The following is a 6,332-nucleotide window of genomic DNA, read 5'->3' as shown; positions in this document are numbered from 1 at the left end:
TAACATGTCCACATCCTTTCTGTAGTGGGGGGCCTAAAATTGGACACAGGACTCCAGATGTGGCCTCCCCAGTGCCGAATAGGGGAAGAATCACCAGGGATCCTAGTTTTCTCTGAAAAAAAAAATCTCTAATTTTTGGATTAAAAAAAGGAACCCAAAATCCACATTTTCCTATGATTAAAATGAAACACCTTTCTCTATACATATCTCTATATTAGTGGTGTTTCATTTTAATCATGGAAAAATGTGGATTTTGGGTTCCTTTTTTTAATCCGAAAATTGGAGATTTTTTTTCTTATCAGAGAAAACCAGGACCCCCTGATAATCACTTCCCTTGACCTGCTGGCAATTCACCTACCAATGTAGCCCAGGATGCCATTCACCTTCTTGGCAACAAGGACACACTGCTGGCTCCTGTTCAGCTTCTTGTGCAGTGTCACCCCCATGTCCTTTTCTGCAGAGCTGCTCCCCAGCCACTCACCCCCAGCCTGTACCGGTGCATGGGATTGTACTGTCCTAAGTGCAGGACTTTGCACTTGTCCTTGTTGAACCTCATGAGATTTCTTTTGGCCCAATCCTTCAATTTGTCAAGGTCTCTCTGAATCCTAGCCCTACTCTCCAGTGTATCTACTACTTCCTGCAGATTGGAGTCATCTGCAAACTTGCTGAGGGTGCACTCTGTGCCATCTTCCAGGTCATTGATGAAGACATTGAACAAAACCAGCCCCAGGACTGACCCCTGGGGCACTCCACTTGATAATGGCTGCCAACTAGATATTGAGCCATTGACTACTGCTCTCTGAGCCCAATGCTCCAGCCAGTTTTCAATCCACCTTACAGTCCATTCATCCAGCCTGTACTTCTTTAGCTTGCCTGTGAGAATGTTGTGGGAAACTATCAAAAGCCTTGCTAAAATCAAAGTACACCACGTCCACTGGTCTCCTCACATCCACAGAGCCAGACATTTTGTCATAGAGGGCAATCAGGTTGGTCTGGCTTGACTTGCCCCTGGTGAATCCATACTGACTGTTCCTAATTACCTTCTTCTCAAAGTGATCTGTAGTTCTCTGGATCCTCCTTTTTCCCTTTCTTAAATATGGGCACTATGTTTGCCCTTTTCCAATCATCCAGGACCTCCCCTGATCATTTTTCAAAGATGATGGCAATCACATCAGCCAACTTCCTCAGCACCCTTGGATGCATCCTATCTGACCCCATGGACTTGTACACGTTCAGCTTTTCTAAGTAGTCCCTAAATCTTCAAGCAAAAGATGAATGACTGTATGAACAAGATGACATTCAGCAATGTACCTTTGATTTAGTAAATGAAAATTGCTCTGCTATGTTTATAGGAGATGCATTTACTTACATACTTATATATATTGCTGAACCAAGACATTATACATATATATATATATATATATATATATATATATCTCAATGTTTTTTGTAATGTTTCATTTATTAAGGGCTGAGATTTTATGTATTTTGTGCCTCATTAGGCAATACAATCTATCCAAGCTAAACCTTCATTGTACCATGAAATAATTCTGGAACAACTAGGGTAAAATTTTCCCCTTCTGCAACAAATCCTGTCACACTCTAAGTTACAGACCATGCTCCGATCTATATTAAAAAATAGTCCAAAGTCCTGGACAGCACTCTTAATAGCATGGAGCCCCACTGAAACCAGAATTTTTAATTTGGCCCTACACCTAATAATTGTTACAGTTGTATTACAAATAATCTTATTCTTTGTTATGAATGGTATATGCTCTTATGTTAAAAAAAAAAGAGACATTCAATGCTTTTCCAGAAAACCAGTGCCTGCATGGTGCCTGTGTGTGCATACTCCAAGAGTGACACTGAAAACTTTTCCATTGTCAAGTGGGGGAGTGTGGAGACAGTTCAGCCTCTTGACACTTGACAGGACCGAAATGGTCCTTTAGGCCTGGAAGGCCCAGAGAAGACTTGACACAAGTAGGCTAAGAGTGCATTCATAGAGTTTAGTGATTGTATGACCTGCTCCCTACAGAGCAAAGGTTTGATGCAGCTTGCTTTTCTTATGTAGAGGCCTGTTGTGAATACAAGGGTTTGTTATGGTGCATTCCACCCAGATCTGGAGTGGATGGCTCCTGGTACCAAGGAAAGAAAGAAGCAGCGATAAGGGGGAGACATAAAGCGATAAAGGGGAGGACTGGAAAAGGGCCAATGTGGTCCCCATCTTCAAAAAAGGGAGGGAGGAGGATCCAGGAAACTATAGGCCCGTGAGTCTTACCTCAGTCCTGGGGAAGCTTTTCGAAAGAATTATCTTGGCACATGTCCAGGAAGGGCCAGCAGGGGAAGTCATCTCAGGGGCAACCAGCATGGGTTCATTAGGGGCAGGTCTTGTCAAACCAACCTGGTGGCCTTCTATGACCAGGTCACCAAGTCCTTGGATGCAGGTGTCGCAGTGGATATAGTCTTTCTGGACTTCAGGAAGGCCTTTGACATGGTCTCTCACCCCATTCTCAGTAAGAAACTAGAAGACAGTGGTGTTGATGCCTACATGGTCAGATGGGTCACTAACTGGCTGGAGGGCCAAACCCAGAGGGTGGTGGCAGATGGGTCTTATTCGACTTGGAGGGATGTGGGCAGTGGGGATCCCCAGGGCTCGGTCCTCAGGCTTGCGCTATTCAACATCTTCATCAGTGACTTGGGCAAGAGGGTAGAAAGCACCCTGTTCAAATTCGCAGATGACACTAAGATGTGGGGTGGAGTGGGTACGCTAGTAGGAAGGAAGAGGCTGCAAGTGGATCTAGACAGGTTACAGGGGTGGGCCGATGAGAACAGGATGGGGTTCAACACTGACAAGTGTACCTGCGGAGGAAGAGCCAGCGGTACACCTACAGGCTGGGGAACTCCCTTCTCACCACTGTCGAGACAGAAAAGGATCTTGGAGTCATCACTGATGCCACAATAAACATGGGCTGACAAAGTGGGGAAGCGGTCAGGAAGGCCAACTGTACCTTGTCATGCATCCACAGATGCATCACAAGCAGGTCCAAGGAGGTGATCCTCCCCCTCTATGTGACACTGGTCAGGCCAGAGTTGCAGTACTGCGACCAGTTCTGGGCGCCGCACTTCAGGAGGGATGTGGCCAATATGGAGAGGGTCCAGAGGAGGCCATTCACATGATCAGGGGGCAGCAGGGCAGGCCCTACGAGGAGAGGCTGTGGGACCTGAGCCTGTTCAGCCTCCAAAAGAGAAGGCTGAAAGGGGATCTAGTGGCAGTCTACAAACTAGTCAAGGGGGACCAGCAGGCATTGGGAGAGTCCCATCCTTAATGGTCTGGCCAATGCCAACATCCTAAGGGATAGCCATCACGGGTTTGTTGCGGGTAGGTATTGCTTGACCAATCTAATTTCCTTTTATGATCAGATGACCTATCACCTCGACAAGGGAGAAAAGATTGATGTCATATATCTTGACTTCAAAAAAGCCTTTGATCTGGTATCCCATGATCACCTCTTGGCGAAACTGGCCAATTGTGGCTTTGGGTCCACCATGTTCCACTGGCTGGGAAATTGGCTCCGTGGTCGGACCCAGATGGTGGTGGTTGATGGAAGTCAATCGTCATGGTGTGCTGTGACCAGTGGGGTCCCCCAAGGCTCTGTCCTTGGACCCATACTGTTCAACATCTTCAATAATGATGTGGACACTGGAGTCTAAAGCAATCTGGAAAAGTTCGCCGATGACACCAAACTTGGGAGCAAAGCATCCACACCTGAGGACAGGAGGGCAATCCAGGCTTACCTGGACAGGCTCAGCAAATGGGCGGACAAGAACCTGATGGTGTTTAACACTGAAAAATGAAAGGTTCTCCACCTTGGGAGGAAAAACCTGCAGCATCCTTATAGGCTCGGCAGTGCTACACTGGCTAGCACTATGGAAGAAAGACACTTGGGGGTCATCATTGACCAGAAGATGAACATGAGCCTGTGGTGCAATGCTGCGGCTAGTAAAGCGACCAAAACGCTGGCTTGCATCCATAGATGCTTCTCAAGCAAATCCTGGGACATCATTCTCCTCTTGTACCCAGCCTTGGTGAGGCCACAGCTAGAGTACTGCATCCATTTTTGGGCCCCACAATTCAAGGAGGAAGTGGAGAAGCTTGAGAGAGTCCAGAGAAGAGCCACGTGCATGATCAGAGGTCAGGGAAGCAGACCCTACGATGACAGGCTGAGAGCCCTGGGGCTCTTTAGCCTGGAAAAGCGCAGGCTCAGGGGTGATCTGGTGGCCAACTATAAATTTATCAGGGGTGACCACCAGTATCTGGGGGAAAGTTTGTTCACCAGAGCGCCCCAAGGGATGATGAGGTCAAACAGTTATAAACTGCTGCAAGACCATTTCAGGCTGGGCACAAGGAAGAATTTCTTTACTGTCCGAGCCCCCAAGGTCTGGAACAGCCTGCCGCCGAAGGTGTTTCAAGCGCCTACATTGAACACCTTCAAGAGTAAATTGGATGCTTATCTTGCTGGGATCCTAAGACACCAGCTGACTTCCGCCCCTGAGGCAGGGGGCTGGACTTGAGGTCCCTTTCTAGGTCCCTTCCAGCCCTAATGTCTATGAAATCTATGAGCCTGGAACCATGGGCTTCTCCTGGGTGGAGGCCTCTGAGGTGCCAGAGGGGGTGGCCATAGGCCCTGAAGGGACCCTTGGGGTGTGGTGCGTGCCCCTCCACGGCATGCTGCTGGTGGGCCGGCTATGGCTGGGACTGGCTTCCCTAGGGCGGGGGTGCACAGGTAGGGTCTCGGGCCCTCCTGTTCACCCTCCTGCCCAAACTCTGCGCTAACTCACGTGCTGGGCAGACAAGTGTGCCTGTTTGCATGGCCTGTTCATGAGGCTCTGGTTGCACGGCTTCCTGGGGGGCTGGGCGAAGTAGGAGCCAGGCAGGGTGTGACTCTCCGTGGCCCCACTCAGCCGCCTCCTCCCACTGCCTGGGGCTAACCCCCTCCCACCACGGGCCCCACTTACCTGTGCTGGGGGTCGGCAGGGTGCTCCACGGCTGCTAGGGGCCACTGGGGGGCTTCGGGGGAGCAGGGGCGCAATGGGCTTTCACCTGGGCGCCTCTCGCCACTCCCAGAGCCTGACTGTAATACAAGGTATGCCTTTACTTTAAAGAAAAATACATTTGTTAAAAGTTAAAAGATATAAAATATAAAATATTGAATTCCAGGGTAAAGATGAGACAGATGAAATAGAAAAATGCACTGTGAGAAATACATAAAAATGCAGTGTGAGATAGTGAGGATCAAAGGCTACTGGGGACAGTAAGTGAGTTAGGTTAGCACCAGGATATTTTTACAGTCTTTGAAGTGGATATTTTAGTTCTTTTGTTTTCTTGACTGCCACTGAGCTTAATTGAGATGAAGATATAGTTTCTAGGTTTCTCCTACAGAAAGCCACATCAGCCTTCCGGCTTGCTCCAAGCCTTGTCACACCCATGCAAGGAGTGTGCGAGATCTCCGCCAATATTCAGAAGGAAAAAGAAATGCACAAAATGGCGGGGCTGGATGCAGGGAAGAAAGGGCTTCTTGTTACAGCTCCGCTGCTCGTCTCATGGCGCTGCAAGGGGAACGCTGGATCGGAGACAGAGCACTGCTGATACCTGCTTGTGCTGGTTTTGATAACATGCCATTATATATGAAAGCACAACAAAAGGCTCACTTTACTTCAGATGGGTTTTACTTGAACTGCCAGAGCAGGAATTGTACGGGTCCTAAACCACTTATTGGATCCCAAATCACTGGTGCTGGAATTACACGGGTGGCTTTTGATGGCATTAAAATGCCGCAAAGCACTGAAAGGCAGCAGGGTGTTGTCATTAATACCATGATGCGACTGCCTGTGCCCAAGGGAATCTGTAACCCCAGAGCTGTGGCAGCCCGTATTATTGTCTCCGACACTCCCACCTTGCACACTCGGAGGGCACTTCTGGCCTCGTTGGCCACCTGCACAGGGCCGGAGGGGGAGCAGGGCAATGAGGGGCCAAGAAAGGATGCCAGGAATCCAGAGGGGTGTGAAGGCAATGAGAGCCCCAGCCTGAAACTGTTGTTCTGCTTTGCTGGCGACTCGATTAAATAGGAAGCATGACATCATAGCCAGAATTCTGTCTACACTAAGTTTCTGCTTTTACTGGACTAGGACAGGATTGTTCCAGTTTGCGCTATCCGAGCGGTTTTGGGTCATGTCCCTTAACTTCCTCATAGCTTAAGCTGCGAACGTGTTCTGCTCGCTTACACATAATGGTGATTCGACTCCATTTTGTTCCCCTTCACTGCATCCCCCAC

The sequence above is a fragment of the Alligator mississippiensis genome, chromosome 1 (genome assembly GCF_030867095.1).
Source record: "Alligator mississippiensis isolate rAllMis1 chromosome 1, rAllMis1, whole genome shotgun sequence".
In the NCBI taxonomy this organism is placed as follows: domain Eukaryota; kingdom Metazoa; phylum Chordata; order Crocodylia; family Alligatoridae; genus Alligator; species Alligator mississippiensis.
The sequence above is the reverse complement of the archived record's forward strand: the minus strand, read 5'-3'. Positions refer to the sequence as shown.